This window comes from Rhinolophus hipposideros (genome assembly GCF_964194185.1).
Source record: "Rhinolophus hipposideros genome assembly, chromosome: 13".
Taxonomy (NCBI): Eukaryota; Metazoa; Chordata; class Mammalia; order Chiroptera; family Rhinolophidae; genus Rhinolophus; species Rhinolophus hipposideros.
Genome location: NC_138059.1, coordinates 56,577,301 through 56,597,639, shown reverse-complemented (window position 1 = coordinate 56,597,639; position 20,339 = coordinate 56,577,301). Strand labels below are relative to the sequence as shown.

Below are 20,339 nucleotides of genomic sequence, written 5' to 3'. Positions count from 1 at the left end.
ACAAACAACTTTGATTTCCAGGCAGCTCCATAAAGCCTTACATACTTCATAGCTCCTGTTTTCTTTGACACTTCATCTTGGGTTGTTATTGGTTCTGTATTATTTTTCTAGCCAGAAAATGCAAAGGAAATTGCAATGATTCGTGCCATGTGAAAATTTAGCTATAACACTGAGTATTCATTTCTTAGCATTCTCTGTACCAGTAAACCAAGGGGACTTGATTAGATCATTCTATTAATTTAATGCCAACCTCATGTTCAAAGACAAAGAAGTCATTTAGCAATTAAAACAAAGGGGGAAAATCAAAGACATAAAATTGAACTTTAAATGTTTTCTTTGGCTCACTAAGCATATTTGCCATTTTATTGGGTTCATTTCTATGAAGTAGAATGAGACAATATGAAATTGTGCTAGAAGGGAGTACTAAAAATGAGAAATCACATTGTCCAGAAAAATGCTCCTACTCTTCTGGTGTGCACTGCTGAAATTCTGAGCTTTTCTCCTCTGAGGTCTGATAGGTTTCTAATCTCAGCTACATCGAACTCCCTTCATGTCATGGAAGAATTAATGCACTTCCCCAAGAAATCTAACTTACTATAACACGATAACAGCTCCTGGTGAAGAACACTGAGGAATCTTAGATAACCATCTATGCTTTTAGCTGTTCCTTTATAAAAAGATAAAAGTGGAACAGGTTCAAATTTAGACACATCATGCTAACACCTTGACTCTTTCTATAAAATATGTAATGAACACATAACTTTTACATTAGACCATTTAGTGATGATTACTATACTGTTTAAAATATATCAAATTATAACTAATGATGATAAATTTTGTTAGTTACATTACTGATAAATCATGGATTGTGATTAACTGTCCTTGATTCTTTCTTCTCTCGTAATTTAGCCTGCAATCATCAGACAATAAATTGTGGCAAATAATTTCCTTAATACCTCATGAATTGTTCTCTTCCCTCCATCCCAGTGCCACTGCCCTTTCTTGGTCTTTCCCTCCCCGAGTCTTTCTGTTACCATCCTCACTTCTGCAATCCATCCTCAAAAAAAAAAAAAAAAAAAAAAAAAATCAATGGTAACTTTTCTAAGTGACAAATCATCTAATCATAACTCATTGCTTAGCATCTTTGGGATGCCTAAGGTTTGTAATTCTGAATTAGAAAGTACCATATTTGGACTTTCAAGTTGGGAAAAAAATGAGAAACTAGTAAAAAGCCAGACCTCTAAATGAGCACACAGGATGAGAACTGAGTTATAGCAATAAAACCGAAGTCCAGATTTGGGATCAGTAAGATTTTGAAATAACACCAACGTAGGTTTTATGCTGAAAGTAAGATTAGAAAACCAGGCCTTGTCCTCGATCTTCAAAATGGGGTCCCCAGATCAGCAGCATCGATACCACCAAGGAGCTTGTTAGAAATGTAAATTTCAGCCCCGCCCCAGAGCTAAGGCATGGGAAACTCTGGGGATGAGGCCCCATCAATTCATGTTTTACAAGCTCCTTAGGTGATTCTGATGCCTGCTGAAGTTTGACAACTACTGTGCTGGAGAATGGAATGAGTCTAAGCCTGCCAATTGGAATTAAGGGGCCGAGCTATGGAGAAAGAGGTTCTGCCACATCTAGGAAAGAGGGTTTTTATCCTGGGAGTGCTTAAAGCTGTGGTTCCCATCCATGGTGCACGTTATAACCACCTGGAACACTTAAAACTACTGATGCCCAAGTCTTACCACAGACCAATCACGTCAGAACCTGTGAGGGTGTGACCCTGGCAGTAAAGTGCTTTAAACGTAGCCCAGATAACTCTGAGAACTGCTGATTTAGGAGTATCCTGACCTCCCCTCAGGATCTTCCATTGCCAATTAAGTAAATATCATTGTGCCTCCATTTCTAGGATTATCTGTACTGTTGCTTAAAATCGGGACCAGTTTACTGAGCCACACTCCTGGAGCCAGGCCCAGTTACCCTCACTTAACTGCAAGCGCATGGCACAGCTCAATACCAATTGCACCTTTCATATGTCCCAATATGTTCTACGGTGTGCAGTCTGAGGCGGCTCTCCTGAGAAGTGAAGTGTTTGTACATGCTCTTGTATTTCACCTTGCCCCTGCTCCCGGATGTTTCGAATACGCACTCATGCATGATGCCCAATGAGATAAGCAACTCTACAGTCATGCTTTACATTTTAACTCAGGCTGCAAGACATAAAGTAAGATCTTGTTCAGTGTCTGATGACATGGCTCTCCTCTTCCTAAAGTTGTATTTTACTGCTTCAAGTTTAAAGTCATAAATCACTCCAAACTAATCTTAGTTTGAAATTGCTTTTAGTATTAAAAGAAACAGAAAAAGATTATCTTTGACATTCTTTTACCAATCTCTTCTAACTAGTGAAAAATACTAATTTATCAGAAAAGGAAGGAACAATCAACTTGAGAATTGATCTTTAATTGTAAACAATCATCATTGATACCTCATATAACTTCTGGTGTTTAACCATGAAATGATATACGTTGCACACTAAAAATTGGAGATTTTACAACTGAGGGAATGATCTTGAATATTGCTTATCAAAGGGTGGTCCCCAGCCCAGCTAATTGGTACCCCTTGAAAATATGTTAGAAAAGCAGAACCTTATAACCAGCCCAGTCCTATAGATGCAGAATTTAAATCAGAATTTTTATTTTAACAAGATCCCCAGGTAATTTTGTTGCATATTAAGGTCTAAGAAGCATTGATCTTGGAAATACTAAAGAAATTGCTTCAAATTCAGATTAGAGAACAAATTTTACTTGGTAACTATAAATCTCCCAAATATTTGACATGCTAATTAAAATTACAAATAAGTTAGACTTTTCTCCTTCATTTAAAATAAGCTTGAAATTAATACACATGAAGGAAAACCACAGTTTTAGGAAGTTAAAGCTTATACAATTCTTCTCTGCCACAGAAAACACACCTTCCAGTTACACGGGAATATAGCATGTTGCAAGATCCAAGAACTACCTGTAAGGTAACACACATCAAGAAGGGAACTGTGGCTACCAGTGCTGGGCCAGTGGCCAGAATGTTGGAGTATTTCAGATCTTGGATTTTCTTGATTCAGCCATTCAAATATTATGGAGCATCTATATACACCAGAAACGGGGTTAGGTGCTAGGAATACTTACTTTCACTTTGTTCACTGTCTAGATTTTGGAGATAGGCATGGGAATAATGACAATGCAGCTTGCTAAGTGCTGTAATAACAACATGCACTACTATTATGGGGGCTAAGAAGACGAAGCCCTAAACTGACTTGAGGAGAGAGAGTATGGTCAACAATAACATCTGAGAAAGGGTCAGAGTCAGGTGTCCATTCAGATCTGAAGAGAAGTATAGCTGAATTCCAGAAGGACAAAACCATTTGTTTATGGATTATCTGAAGTCTTTTCAGAACCATGCAGTCAGGATTATAACTGAATGCAAGTCCTTCCAAAAAAGAGTAAGGTAGTCTGAGAAACATAGAAGAGGAGAGAATTGCAAATCAGAACTTTTTTTTTTTTTGAAATGTGGCATGGAATTTATAAGGGACATTACAAAGAAGGTGGTGAGGGTCCACGTGTGGTTAAAAATCACGACTTTGTAACAACAAAAGCTCCCCAGATTGTGGATGCTTGAATTAATTGAAAGTCCAGGGTTGTGGTGTGAGTGCAGTAGAAAGACAAAGGTGGAAAGATCTTGAAGATGAAGTTAAGAATCAATGAAGTGCTTCTTAAATTATCATGTGTTCATGAGTCACCTGGAGACCTTATTAAATGCAGATTCTGATTCTGTGAGTTTGGAGTGGTGACCCCAAGTCTTCATTTCTAACAGGCTCTCAGATGATGTTTATTCTGGAGTTCCATAAGCCACACTTTGAATCACAAGGTTCTAAGCTATATAACAAGGGAAGAACTGAAACCCAAAGTGGTGATGGCCTGGGGGGAAAAAGGAAGAGATAAATACACTAACTGTCAAAAAGTCATTATGCCACATTATACCCATTAGGATGGCTATCATTAAAAAAAAAAGAAACAAAAAACAAATATTGGCACCGAGATGGAGAAATTGGAACCCTTGTGCAGTCCTGGTTGGGGATGTAAAATGAAAAACAATATGGTAGTTCCTCAAAAAATTAAAGATAAAATTACCAAATGATCTAGCAATTCGACTTCTAGGTATATACTCAAGGTAATTGAAAGTAAGAAGTCAAAAAGATATGTGTACATATATGTTCATAGGAGCATTATTCATAATAGCCAAAGGTAGGTGTGGGGACAGAGCCCCAGAGAGTAGTTTCCAGGATCTCACCCTCACATAGAAAGGTGCTTGCTCAGGTAGTAAATGGCCATCAACTGTGATTGGATGGCCATCAGCTGTGGCTTGTTGGCCATCAGCTGTAGCCAGTGAGCCATTGGCCACTAATATAACTGCTGTGGCTAGCTAGCAGTAAATGGAGGCTAGAAAGCACGGAGTGTGGATTGTGGATCACGCGGCTCCTGTTTCCTGTGTCTCCAACTCAGCCACCAGCAAGACTATAGTGGTGTGACTCCCCTATCTATGGCTCCATGGGTGTTCCTTTTTGGTCTCAACATATTCTGTGCTCTTATATGGGGAGCGGGACAAGAGACCCCGCCTGACACCCCTGCATGACACATGGTGCAGCGAGCAGGGTACGGTGCCGGCCAAAGCTCTCTGAAGGGCAGTGGAGCAGTTTGTGCATATGAACACACAGTCTCATGAAGACCAGGAGGAGCAGCTGCCGGAGAGCTGGACCCCTGTGGAGGGGTGGGAAGACGTGGAGGGTTCTCCAACCAGCAGAGGTCAGAGAAAGTGAAGGTCATTGTGGCCCTGTGGGCTGGGAGGTGCTTGCTGAGGCAGTCAGGATGCAGGATTTGTAGTCCCAGGAGGAAACGCTTGCTGAGTCCTCCGTGGGAGACATGGGTGAGGTCAAGGTCATCCCTCACCCCCAGGTTGGGGAGGACTTGGAGCCCTCACCCTGCGGAGAGGGCACACATTGTGAGGCCAACGCACAGTCCTGGCGAATGACTGTGGACTATGGGGAATGGGCTCCATTCCTAATTTGATGGACCACTTGACTGTGTGCTTCGGAACGTACCACCATGTAGTGGAACTGGTGGATGTTTGCTTCTGTGTCTCAACCAGCCACTGTAAAGAATATGTCAGCACCTTGACTGTGAGTTGCTGTTGTTCTAGCACGGTACCCTGAGAGGCCCAGAGAGAATGGCAGTGCCCTGAGAGGCCCTAGATGTGCCTGGGGAGATTGGGTGGTACCTGGTGCCCCTGGAGACTGGGTACCTGGTGGTACCCTAAGAAGCCCAGGAAATCTGGCTGTGCCCAGAAGGACTGGTGGTACCCTGAGAAGCCTTGACTCTGTCCAGAGAGCCTGGCTATGTCCAGGATATTGCATTCACTTCCAGGCTTCTCGCACAGGGCCCTTCGTGGAAGATGCTTGTAGCATAGATTGTGAGGCGAGACCCTGTAGAGGTGGAGTGTGGGGACAGAGCCCCAGAAAGTAGTTTCCAGGCTCTCGGCCTCACATAAAAAGGTGCTGGCTCAGGTAGTAAATGGCCATCAACTGTGATTGGATGGCCATCAGCTGTGGCTAGATGGCCGTCAGCTGTAACCAGTGAGCCATTGGCCACTAATATAACTGCTGTGGTTACGCTAGCAGCAAATGGGGGCTAGCAAGGGAGGAGTGTGGATTGTGGATCATGTGGCTCTTGCTTCCTGTGTCTCCAACCCAGCCACCAGCGAGACTATAGCGGTATGACTCCCCTATCTGTGGCTCCATGGGTGTTCCTTTTTGGCCTCACCATATCCTGCACTCTTATTTTGGGAGCGGGAGCAGATACCCCGCATGTCACCCTATATGACAGTGGGAACAAACAAGTGTCCACTAATGGATGAAAAAATAAAGAAAATGTAGTGTATACATACAATGGAATATTATTCAGCCATAGAAAGGAAAGAAATTCTGACACATGTTACAACATGGAAAACCTTGTGCTAAGTAAAATAAACTAGACACAGAAGGATAAATATTGTATGATCTCACTTCTATGAGGTATCTAGAGTAGTCGAATTTATAGGGATAAAGTACAATGGTGATACCAGAGACTGAGGGAGAGAGGGAATGGAGACTTATTGTTTGATAGGTACAGAGTTTCAGTTTGGGATGATGGGAAAGTTCTTTACAAAATACTAATGCCTAGCTTCCACTTCTAGACATTCTGGCTTAATTGCTTTGGAATGCAACCTGGACTTCAGGATGTTTAAAAGTCCCCCACGTGATTCTAATGTGCAATAAAGAATGGGAACCACCAGATTAGATAAATTCTGAGAATAGAGGAAAGAAATTTTAAAATTAAGAGTTATACCCTTGAAGATTATTTTTAAATTCACTTTTTGGGAAAATAGCAGCCTTCAGATGCTTACTTGAATCTCTGGAAATTAATGTTTAGAAGTATCTCTTTTTAAATTTATTTATTTTCCAATTACAGTTGACATACAATATTATATTAGTTTCAGGTGTACAGCATAGTGATTAGACACATATAACTTATGAAGTGATTATCCCAATAAGTCTAGTATCCCTCTTAACAGAAAAATGGGTTTGTTAGTCCAGTTCTGCTCTGTCACAGATTTTTTACTGGCATCATATAAAATCTTCATACTGCAGGCTCTGATCAAACTAAGCGTAGAGCTTGAACTAGGTCAGGACAAAGCTACTGAGCAGGGTACTAGTTCCATCAGGTTCACATGATATCTTGCTCTCTTCATGACTGCATTCAGTCTCTTAATTTTGTGAATTTATTCCTCAAAAGAAAAAAAAAACAAGGAATTGGAATCAAAAGAAAAGCGATGGAAATAATAAATATTGTTAACATTTTCTTACCATCAGATTTTTGTTTGCTGAAGGAAGTTGAAATGCCTGAGATGATTGGCTTATGGCATGCCAAAGTAATCACAGAGTCCTTGTAGTTACCTCTAATATGTGATTCCAAGATTACCTTGTCTGAAAAGGAAACCTTTGAAAAATAACTAGCACCTTTCTGCAAACTGTATTTTAAGAAGTTCCTAAACTGAGGTAACAAGCATGAATAAACAAAGATTGAATAGATAGAATACCTACGATAGAATATACCTAATCAGCTTTTCTTTCAAGATGCTTGAGGTTACCCTTTTCTCAAGACGCCAAAAGGGCTTAAACATCTACTATTATCATCTAATTAGCGTGATTTTTAGGCATTCTTCCTTTGAGGATATCTATATCTTTAAATATAATATATACATATGTTTTTTCTGCATTTATGTATAATGCCAGTGACTTCAGTGTAATCTTAAGTAGGCTAAAATTTCTGACCCTCTGTTTAAAACACTTCTCATTTTTTGCCTGTGATGCTGAAAATTATTCTGAGTTACTTAAATTCTATTTTGAAATGTGGGAAAACAAAGAAAGTCCTCTCTATTTCCCAATATACCTGTAGTACTGAGACACTGTTTGTAATTCAGTTTCACCTTTGCTGTCAAACCAAACCACAGTGGTATAAGAATAAAATGACCTAAACTACTTTATTCTGACTTAAACACTCTTAACAGAAACTAACATAATTATATCCAAAGCATCTCTCAAATCCTGAAAGATGCTATTTATATTCTTATCGATATTAAGACAACAGAATAAATATAGGCATGCAATCAACATGTCAAAGTCATATTATATCGGAAATATCATTTTGTTAGCAATGCTGCCTGATAGGATAAAATAAAGCTTATCTCAAAAAGGAGAAGTCTTTTGTCTATTTAGAATCCATCATTTTTCATCTGCCCTTGATCTACAAAGCCATCCAAAGAAAAATTTCCAGTGCGGTTAGCTAAATTCCTGCCATTGTAAGTTACTCCCTAAAAGTAACTTTGGCACTTTCGAAGGCTCATTAAATCTTTCTGAGCCCTCGGGTATCAGTAAGGAAACTGCTACCATAATTTGCTAAGTGGTATCTTCGGGACCTTAAAAAGTTCTCATTCCTTACAAAAGACTAACTTACTCTCAAAAAGAAATTGACTTCCCACCAGGATATGGCTAAGACCCTTTATTTATTGTTCCAAGAAGGATTTAAGGGGGTTAAATCAATTGTTTGTCTTAGACACACTCTGTTATCTAAAAAACCTACTATGTTTGACTATCAGAGTTAAAAAAAAAAAAAAAAAGCACCAAACTGACTGTCTTATTCTCACTGGTCAACGTGTCCACCAGGAGAACCATCCACTTGAATGCTGTGAGGAGTTTGGTCTGCCTTTAATTCCAAATTGGTTGTCCTGGAAATGCCTCAGCTGTTTCTCTAAGGCCTAAAGAAGTTTTATAAACATTGCTGTATGTTTAAGTGAAACTAGAACTATCTTCAAACTCTTAAATGACAGAATCTAAATAAACTAAACTAACATCTCTAAAGGAATTTCCATTACAGTAATGGATAGAGAGATGAAAAGCTGCATTCAAAGTTATGTGATCTTGCTTTAGTATTTTCCCAGTGTATGTATTTGTTAATTTACCTCTTCTACCATCTTGTACTATAGTCAACCAAATAAAGTATAGAATCAGGCTCAAGTGGCTTTATGTGTTTAAAGCTATCACAAGAAAAAAAAATGTTTTATGGAAGTAGTAGTTAAAGAAGAAACAGAGAGCTAGACCTAAAAATTAAATCTGGCATTCATGCACAAATCAAAATTAAAATCACAAGGAAAAAATAAACAAAGTTCCCTGTACAACCCCCAACCTCCTGCCCTATACTTGGCTTGATTTACAAAGGAAAGATTGGAATCTGCCCTGTGTGTAGTCGGTAATACGTACATTATAAAAATACAGGTTTGGGGAAGTACTGGCATGAAAAAGGGGTCATAAAAACCTGGCATAGACAAAACCACTCCCCATCCTTACACACATGCATCCAGACCCGGGCTCAACAGTAACAGGCAAATCAATTGTTAGATTCCAAAAATAACTTGACAGATACCACAAAATCAGCAAAATAATTTACACCTGACTCATATGACACTAGTGACTTTAATATAAGTACAGGCTTTACAAAGGCACAAATAGTATTTTTATGCCAATTTACAGGTTAGTAAAGGAAAACTCACAAAGATTAAAGAACTTAGTATATGGCAGAACCAAGGTCAGGAATCCTGTTTTAGCAATTCTAGAATCCACATTCATTCTACAATATAATGACATCTAGGGCAGGATTAGTTAATTTAGGAGTATTAAATATAATCCAGCCTCTACAATTTCTTCTTTCTGCGAGCATAATTTCTAAAGTCTTCCTAGGTCCTAAAAGCAAAAATAGTAACAAATAAATGCAGAAAACACTGAATTGAATATGTTAGTCCTCAGAGCCTTTAGTATACTGATGTGCCCTGTGACTCCCCACATTACGGATGTGGAAAGCTTTGATTTTCCTCGGAAGGACTTTTTATAAGACCCATGTTCCAAGAAATGCACTTTAGGAAATGCATCTGCAAAATCTTGCTGGCCTAGTCAGTTTCTTTATGGTGAATTTGTGTATTTCCATTCTCATCCATGTTATGGTGATTTAAAGTTTCATGCTTAAATCCTCAACCTAAATCCTCTTATGTGCAAGAACTATAGGAAGACTCATTCTTCTCTGTAATTACAAATACTGAGAACATTAATGGAGATCAGAAACGTGAGAGCAGAAAACTGACTCTTCCTTCCCTTCCCACTTGGAGACCTGAGAGTAGTGAAACGATTTTTAACACTTCATCTAGAGTTTGGGAACCAACAGTCAACGCAGAGGAAGACCCTCTCTTGTTTCTTTCACACCTCTGTCTTTTGATTTCTCCCTGTGCTGTTCAATTTTGTTTTCTCTACTCATCCTTCACAAATTATTGTTTCCCTTTCATCCTCTTCCACTCCTTAAGCACATGTTTGAATTCTATTTGGAACTAGTTGTGGACATGAGCTTCAAAAGAGTTTTCTTGAGGGCTCTAGGTTAAATTTAGAACATATTGGGAGCACTGACCTTGGAAAAATTTAATCTCTTAACAAACTCTGTATACAAGTAGTGATAGCACTTTGCCAGTGTTGTGAGGACCAGCAATGAGTGACATATTATAGCCACTGGGTGATTTTGGGCCAGTTACTGACTTAGTTATGTCTTAGGTTCCTCATCTTTAAACAAGGATTATAGAATATCTACCGCCTATGATTGTTTTTAGTGTAAGTAAGATAACATTCAAAAGGCATATCAGAACAATGTCCAGTACACAGTAATCACTTAAGAAAACACTAGCAATCATTATTTGTACAAATGACACACTCTTCCACAGGAATGCCAGCCACCAGCAATGGAGCAAGACAATGAATTCCTTATCAACTGAATGGAGCAGAAGGAGAGCTGTGGTAAATAGCATCATTCCCATTGGATGATGGAATGTAAGGTCAATCAGATAGGTCCTCAGTGAAGCTGTGTGGTGTATTCAGAAAGGGCTGTGGGTTAGAATACTGTGGCCAACCGAACCAAACCCTACCTGTGTATTAGGTGGGAAATCTCTCTACATCATAACTAATTAAGAAAATGACTCTTGACTAATGTTTGCCTACATCCATGAGTTTTTCCTTAGAGTAAATTCTTAGAAACTAAATTAGTAGACTATAGGAGAGCTTCTAAATTCAAACTCATGTTTTGAAACTTTGTTTCATGTTGAAATTGTCCCTCCAAATGAACTTCACTGTTCTTCCTCCCATCAACAGCATACATGAGCGTCTATTTTCTTATCGCTTTGACCATACCAGGTTTCCCACATTTTCAAACATTTTCTACTTGATAAATAAAAATGTCTGCCTATAGATTTTATTTGTTTTTGATCACTAGGTAGGTTGAACATTTTTACATATGTCTACTTAATGTTTGTGTTTCTTTTGTGAATTGCCTGTTCATAGTGTTTGCCCATTTGTAAATAATCAACTCTATTTTTTTTCTTTTTTTGGAAACTGACAATTCTTGTTTGCTTGGAAAGCCTCTACCATACATAGTTTTCTTTTTTTCCAATTTTAGAATTTCTCATGCTATATTTTTCATTTATATAATTTCACATTTTATTTTTACATCTTATATCTGCATTTTATTTTCAAATTATTTTAAAGACAGTATCAAAAATTTGTTACCTGCTAAATTTAATGGGAATACATCTAAATATAACTCTATAATAGACTTAATTTGAAATATTCAATGTATTAAGGATATATGATATTCTAACAAGACAGTTTATTATATTAAACCATTAAATGATTATATCATTAGATTTCTTACTATAATGTCCCTTTGTACTCATCACAAACCCTACTTAGTCATGACTTATTATTATTAGGTTTTTTAACATAATGATGAGTTCAACTTAAGTTTTTATGCATATTTTTATAAATGAAATTGGCCTGCACTTAACATTGTAACATTGTTCTGAAAGTTCTTATAAATGAAAAATAAATAGGAACTATAAATGTTTATACTCAAATAGTTTTATAAATAGTATATACTAGAACACATTAGAGTATTAATTGAAAACACGTTGAAATTGATAAGGCAATTTCAGTTCAACATCTTTTAAAGATAATCCTAAAACAAGATTTATTTTTTGAAGTAAAAATATAGTAATTTTTCATTAAACTTTTTCTCAATCTTAGTTGATTTCTTAGAAGAATTAAAATAATGGATTGATATGAAATCATCCATTTCATGAAGACTCTCTTATTTATTAGAATATTGTGTCATATATTTATCTTTCATGATGAAAAAACTCTTATCTAGGAATTCATATATTTCTATATGTGTTTTCTCTGTTTCTTATAATATCACACATTTACCTTATCTGTTTAGTTTTCTAATACTCTATTTCCAAGGGGTTAGGAAATGCTTAATCCTTTGTTATTCATTTTATATGCAATTAATTATTTTCAGTTTATTTTTATAATTTTTAATGAACATTTAAGACTCATTTACAAAAGCTAACAGAGCAGTAAGTCAGTCATGAAGTGTGTACAAGAAAATAAAATGGAAAATAACTCAATTACAATTTGTCACCACTATAGCACTACACACGGGCTGCAACAAGAGGAGGTCAAGGTTTCAGATGGTGAACACATGGGCCAAATGCCAAGATTGTGGTCACACTGCTTTTTGTTATCTTTTTTTCTTGGTCATTGTTATGTTTGTTGTGAGGGTTGGAGGGGAGGGGCATAAGTTTATGCTCCCTACCACAAAAAAAAAAAAAAAAAAAAGAGAGACTTTTAAGCAATTACTTTTTTTTTCCGTAGGGAAATATTTTATCTGTTAATCTAACATACCATATGTTTTCATTATTAAATTTGTCTCCATACATATTTGCCTATTATATTTCTTAAAGTAAGGTCATGCAAGACTTTTTTATTTCTGAGCAGTAAGGATTATCAAAGGCAATTAATTTTGTACATAAATACCCACAGTTTCTTTTTAATAAAAAATGTGCTCTTTGTGATCTTTGTTACTTGTGAGATTTGGTCAAGAAATAATCATGAAGCATTTCCTAAAATATTTGTTTGCCGGGAAGTTTTGTATGAAATGACATTTGAAGTATAAAAACATTGTTAGGTAATGTTTGGAACAGTGAAAAATATACTTATTTTGTTTGTAAACTATCAGTGTAAGATATTGAGTATCTGAGTGTCAGAGCCATTGTTTCTGTGACATCTTTGAAACATCTGACATTATATGTAGAAGCATCAAGGCAATATTACTTGTACATATTATTAAACATGCAAAAATTTCATGAACGATAATGCCCAAATATGGAAAATCCCTCTGAGCTCAACCTCTCCTGAGTACCATTCCATGGGAAGTATGGCTCTCTTGGAATTTTGGAGCATGTCAGGTCATTTCGGAGCGGCAGCCCCTTTAATTACTGGTTCCTTATTCAAATATGTTATCAGTAAACTAAGTTGAAAGTGCGCAACAAGACTGGGAATACAATTTGGGACACTGTCAATATTGCTGATTCTGCTTTAAGTCTTTTTGTTTTCAGGGGTCTTCTCTTCCAAAGGTTTTACTGAGACTAAGGATGCATTGGAGGCTCCTGCCAGGGCTGCTCCTTTGGGATGTTTGGGATGTTTGGGATGTTTGGGATGTTGGGGTGATAGGTCATCTTTCTGGTAGCATAAGCATTTGTTGACTTATTTAGTATGATTTCATACTCCTTTTCCTTGATCTTGGAACCTTCCAAAGCTTTCTTCCCATCCCAGGCCCAGCCTTTCTTTGTGAAATAGTAGACTGTGGCAAACTATCAGCACGGAGAATACAAAAGCATAGCACACAGCAATGAACCAGTCCATGGCCGTTGTATAAGCCACTTTGGGCAGAGAGTTCTGGGCACTGATGCTGAGGGTCATCATGGTCAGCCCTGTGGTCTCCCCAAACACTGTCCTGGCTGAGACAGATTCTCCATTCAGCCAAAAGGACACCTGTGACAAGATCGTGGTCATTATGCAGGGAAGGCAGGTTGGATGACAGAATACCCAATCTTCCTCTTCAGGTGAAAATGAACTGTCATGATTGTTTATTCATCTGTGCTGGAGCTGGTGTCCTCTGTGCCCATCGTCTGACCCATTGGGTGGTTCTGGTTCAGCCTGGAGCTGTCTTCTGCTACCACCACCAACTTTGTGGTGCCATTGGTCCAAACATGGATGACTTTGGAATTAGGGTACACATAGTTGCCAAATTTCAGGGGGCAAGCATGGGCATCCATCAGAAAGTCCTCAGGTTGCACTGGGCACTCTGCAGAGATAGCAATGTCTCTGAGGGACTCACCTACCCAGAGCTCCAGTGTTGGGGCAGCAGCTTGAAAGGTGCCAGGGACACCTGGGGAGGAACTGAACTGCCTGGCTTCAGGGCAAGTGCTGGAGGGACAGCCTTTTCCCAGACAGAAGTGCTGGCAGATATCACTGATCCTTTGTTGAGCTCTCCCACCACCCAGCCTGCAAGCATAGGCAGGCACCAAGTCAAAGTCTCCATCAACTTGACCAACACCATCCTCCTACTCCTGTCCCTTGAATCCCCAAGAACCCACCCCACCCAACTAGCTGGCCCACTCAAGCTGCCTCCAGTGCCCCCTCCATACAAATGACCTCTCTCAGCTCATGCTACGAACTTTCCTAAACTCCCTCAAAGTTTGACCTGCAATTAACTCTCTCATAGAATATAGACTATATCTTTTCTGCCTTAGAGCATTTCTCTTTTGTTGGAATTTGAGGTTGTTTTTTTTTTAAGTACATAAATTTATAAATATCTACTTTAAATATTATTTCATTAATTATATTATTTAGAATCTACAAAATGATTTAATATTTTTCCCTACTTCATCTGTCAAAGACTGAGAAACATTCTTCTTGTGTTATGCATTGTTCCTTAATTTTCAGTAGTGTTTAGTTTTATATTTTTGATGTTATGTTATTCACCTCAGGTAATAACTATATATTTTATTTTCTTTAATCAATAAAATTACTCTCTTCATCCTGGTAAATGCCTTTGGCCTAAAATTCCCCTTTGTTTGATGTTAATATAACCCAAATGACCCCAGATTCCATTAGCCTGTGGGTACTAAGGATGCTCCATTAATATTAATACACTAATTTGCTAGCTCATTAACCCCTACCTGTATAACAGTAGGACCTTGACCTCTACTTAGGAAGTCTCTAGGCAGTATCTGACATGTACTCTGAAAATGTAATCTACTCTTCCTATCTATTAGATGTCTTTGAAGACAGACTCTGGGCTTCTGTTAGCTTTTCTTGCTGCTGCTGCTGCTATTTATGAGGTCTGACACTTAAGTTCCTGAACTTGCCACCGTGCGCTTACCTTCGTAGCACTGTACAAACAGCTCAGTAAAGTTTCATCACCTTGGTATATCTGTGTCACAGCTGTGTTCCTCTCGACATGTGGCGGTTTCTTGCTGAGTGGCGTTCATTATTGTTGCGTGTTTTTATGTGCTGTTGTGAGAATGTCTGAACTTGAATTAGAGCAATGAACAAACATTAAATTTCTTGTTATACTTGGCAAGAGTGGAAGTGAAATCAGGGACATGTTAGTCCAAATTTATAAGGATAATGCCATGAAGAAAATGGCAGTGTACAAATGGATTAAACATTTTTCTGAGAGGAGAGAATGTGTCACTGATAAAGAGAGGTCAGGATGGCCAATAACAAGCAGAATTGACAGAAACATTGCAAAAAGTCATTGAATTGTGCATCAAAATCATCAGCTGACTTTGAGAAGCATAACACACCAAGTAAACATTGATAGAGAAACCGTAAGGAAAATCTTAACCGAAAATCTTCACATGAGAATGGTGTGAGCAGAAATAGTTCTGAAGGAGCTCACCGATGAACAAAAGCAAAGGAGAGTCAACGTTTGCCAAGACCTTTTGGAGAGGCAAGGCGATGTTTTGGGCCGTGTTATCACTGGTGATGAAACATGATACCAACATGACCCTGAAACAAAGTGTCAAAGTACACAATGGCAGTCAGCCAATTCTCCATGACTAAAAATGTTCCATCAGTCCAAATCAAAGTCAAACGATGTTTCTAAACTTTTTTGATATCATAGGGATTATGCAGTATGAATTTGTACCTACTGGACAAACAGTTAACCACGTTTACTATTTGGAAGTGCTGAAAAGGCTATATGAAAAAAATAGATAAAAATGACCTGAACTTTTCACCAACAATTCATGGCTCTTGCATCACGACAATGCACCAGCTCACATGGCATTGTCTGTGAGGGAGTTTTTAGCCAGTAGACAAATAACTATATTGTAACACCCTCCTTACTCACCTGATCTGGCCCCAAGGACTTCTTTCTTTACCTGAAGATAAAGGAAATATTGAAAGGAAGACATTTTGATGACATTCAGGGCATCAAGAGTAATATGACAGCTCTGATGGCCATTCCAGAAAAAGAGTTCCAAAATTGCTTTGAAGGGTGGACTAGGCACTGGTGTCAGTGCATAGCTTCCCAAGGGGAGTACTTTGAAAGTAACCACAGTGATATTTAGCAATGAGGTGTGTAGCACTTTTTCTAGGATGAGTTCATGAACCTAATTGTCAGAACTTGTATGATTGGCCTCCAGGCCAGAGATATTCATTCCTCATGGTGCCATAACAGTGAGGCTGTCTTCTGTGAAATCAGAAGGTAAATGTTTTAGAGGGGTTTTCTTATGAAGGTGTGCTACTGGGGAATCAATGAGACCACTATTCAAGCTATCATTCAGCCTTTGGTTTTCCCAAGACACATATTTGTTGAGATAAATTTGAGTAATAATTGCTCAACTCAGTACAAACACTCCTATCTAAACTCCAGGTCTGATGTGAATCATCATGCTGGATTCTCTCTTTGCATAGGTGACTGTTCTGTCAAGTACTGCACCTCCATAAAATTTGTGGGTTTTTTTGGAATACATTCTTTTACATTTTAAAAGATGTGTCTATATGATAAAGCTTTCATTTTTAAAGTGCCCCTTATTTTGCTAGGCATATTGTGAATGATCTTACTTAAACCTCATGACAACTCCATAGCAGAGAAGCTGTGATTATTCCCATTTTGCAGATGAGAAACCTGAGGACAGAGAGGTTAAGTAAACTTGCCCAGGAAGAGCAGGCTCATTGTCATAGCCACCAATATTCCATACCATTTTCTCAGTCTTGGGTTCTTTATTTGATTCATCTTTCTGGTAACTGAAATATGTCATCATGCACTTTTTAAACAAAAAAAAAAATGCTCTAGGTTGTCCACATTCTGAGTCTTTAAATAGAGCTACTATATGATGTCTTCACCATGCCTTTACTATGAATAACAGGACTTGGGTCATTATTTCTCTTCCTGTAAACTAGAAGTATATCATGATGTATAACACTTTAAGGATAACCAGATTCTTTCCTTAAAATGCAGATTCCTGGTAAGAGTTCAAATCATTCTGATGCACATGATTTCTGATCTATACGTTGAAAACTGTGCGGTGGTTGGCATTACAGTCTGACATCAAACAGATTGTTTGAATCCCTGATCTGCTTCTTATTAGTTCTGGGGACGATGAACATAGTTCTTAACTTCTCTAAGTCTCATCTGCAGAATGTGACAAATGATAACATCTATGTCTTATCGCTGTTTTAAAGATTAAATAAAATAATGGCTATCAATATGTAGCATAATTGTGGAAAGTAATTGACAAATGCTTGCTATTTTTATAATAAATATTATTACTAGTCACCATCTCATTTTCTACTTTTATTTGTTGTAAAAAAATAACCGTATTGCCCTCATTTCTCTTTAGGCATCTTTATTTGAGTAAACTGGTAGTATTTGCAGGGAAGATGTGCCAGAGCTGAGCTAGATCTATATTATAGAAGGTTTGAAACCTACACTAACTGATATCTAGGCTGGATAGGTGTACCACATACCGGCTATATCCATGGTGCTCTTTTAGGAAAATGCAGCCATGAATTGCCATGTTTTGTGTCATGCTAACTGTGGGGATAGAGCCCCAGAGAGCAGTTTCCAGGCTCTCGGCCTCACATAGAAAGGTGCTGGCTCAGGTAGTAAATGGCCATCAACTGTGATTGGATGGCCATCAGCTGTGGCTATTTGGCCGTCAGCTGTAACCAGTGAGCCATTGGTCACTAATATAACTGCTGTGGCTACGCTAACAAAAAATGGGGGCTAGCAAGAAGATGGGGGCTCAGCTAGCAAGCGCAGATTGCAGTTAGCATGGCGGGTTGCAGACAGTGTGGCTCCTGCTTCCTATGTCTGCAACTTAGACGCCACCGAGACCCTAGTGGTATGACTCCCCTAACTATGTCTCCGTGGGTGTTCCTTTTTGGCCTAGCCATATCCTGCATTCTTGTGTGGAGCGGGAGCAGAGACCCCGCAGGAGACCCCGCACGACACTAACCCTATCATCCAGGCACCATTGAATCAGGAATAAGCACCCAAAGACAACTGATAATGGTGAAACCCTAAGATGTGCCTAGCATGAAAACTCTGCCCAAGAGTGATGTCTTAATTTGTTGCCACATAACTAACCCAGTTTTTCTGTGACGTGTAGATGATACAGTATGGATGTATATTATAAAACAACACATGAACTACAGATATAACTGTAAGACAAACACTTCACAAAAAAGCAAAAAAGGTGGGGTTAGCTGGTATATAAGAAACATAAAGAAAATAAGAAATGTAAGAAAAAGTAAGTTAAATTTAAAAAAATTAACTGGCATAGCTAAACCCTAATTTTTTTTTTTAAAAAAAAGACTGTTCCTATCTACTTCTAGCAGTGAACTGAATGGAATTATAAGTGTGTTTTTTTTTCATAATAGTTTACAAGATTCTTAAGAATAAGCATCATAAAGTATTGCATACTATATGTACAGAAGTTAGCAATTGTATATATTTATTTTTATTGGCAAAAATAGCATATTAAAAATAATGTAGTATTATTTCTTATATATTAGAGATTTGAGCTTTTTGTTAGTTGAGAACTAATACCAGAATTTGGGGTAGGAGAATCACTTAGTTTCTTAAAGAAATATAGACTTTGAGACATTTTACTTCTTTCAATATCGGTGTTAACTTTCAAGAGTTGGCACTAAGTAACAGGGCTACCATTTTGTATTTTATCAGTATTCTTTTTTCAAACAATCTTATTTACAAGATAAAGAAAAGGGATAATCAATATGGATTTTCTCTGATACTTTAATATCTTATTGAAGTGTAGTTGGCTGAGGTAGGGCAGTTGATAGGGACAACCAACACGCATTGCAAAGTTTCTTTAAAAAGTAATCATAATAGTAATAATGACAGCTACTACAGTAATAACAACCACTGATCAAGTTCCTACAATTTTGTCTAACACTCTTAAGAGTTATATTCTTCTTATTATATGTTAGTCTTTCATTCTATATTTATCTTATATACGATCTATGATAATTAAAACAATCTTATATGGTGAATACTATTATATTTATATTAGAGTTCAGGAAACTGGAGCTCAGAGATATTATGTGGCTTTTCTGAGTTCCTACAATTACATAAGTGTTGTACCAAGGATTTGAATGTAAAAATTCATCTTTCGTTTCTTCTTCTTCACCATCCGTTACACATAATTTGTAGATAGATCAATAGGGAGACTTAGTTTTCTGGAAATATGGTATCCACATTCTTGAAAGTACCAATAAAATATCTATTGTCTGTTTCTATGAGTATAACAATTGCTTTCTAAATGAAAACTTTTTAAAGACCGTTATTGTTTTTAAATTATTCACTGTATATATGTGGAAATTCTAAGACCTCCCCAGCAAAAATCAGTCCTTTAATATTTGTTAGTAATGTAGTAATCTGTATATGTAGTACAAGGCAAACAAAATAATATAAAATAAGACTAATTATGTTATATATAAAAGCATAATTTGAAATAAATTTTAAATTTTTATAAGATGGTTTTTAGTGAATTACAGTATTTACCATATTTTAAAAGAGTGGAAGTTCGCAGTGTGTATTTATATGCAACACTTCATGTCAGACTAGAATGCCATTTCATTTGTTGATACTGCTAGCATGCACTATATATTTTATAAAACCAATTTCATTATATGAGGAACATCATGAGAAAATTATATTTTGCAGAAACACTTTAAGACAATTATAGCTCAATTTTGCTTCTCTTAAATGACAGATAGCAGAACTGCCCCCTCCCCCAAACCGATAACATCAAGTCAGAAAGGGCCACAAGATTAGATTAAAAATTTAAATATTTCTTGCTACAGTAATATTTTAATGTCATTACAAAAAAAAAAAAAACATTCAGCCCTCTGGTAATTATTAAATTGAGCCCTCAATGTTTCACAGCCTGTATACACTCAGAGTAGAATCTGTGTTATAAGGAAAACCTGGAAAGATATCTATTCTAACACTTCATCAGCACCACCATTACCTGATAAAGGGATTGACCAAGCTTGACTTGAATATGTCCCAGTTTATAGAATTCACTACCTGTTATGAGATCCCATTCTAAAAATATTCAGTTCTAATTCTTAGAAAGTACTTCTTTGAACCGAATTCTCTAAAAGTTGTATTAATTTGTCCTAGTTCTACCCACTGCAGTTAAACTAACAAGCTATAATCCTTTATCCATATAGAAGTACTTTTATTATAGGAAGACAGTTATCAAATTTCTTTCATCATTTT

At 37.3% G+C, this 20,339-nt stretch overlaps 1 pseudogene across 1 annotated transcript; it reads right to left on the bottom strand.

The window, feature by feature from the left end:
• Positions 1-12,982: 12,982 nt before the first annotated feature.
• Positions 12,983-17,570, bottom strand: LOC308506559 (gamma-aminobutyric acid receptor subunit alpha-5-like; annotated as a pseudogene). Its single transcript has 2 exons — positions 17,558-17,570; positions 12,983-13,943 (listed from the first exon to the last, which is right to left on the bottom strand). The product of its transcript is annotated as a gamma-aminobutyric acid receptor subunit alpha-5-like (transcript).
• Positions 17,571-20,339: the final 2,769 nt, after the last annotated feature.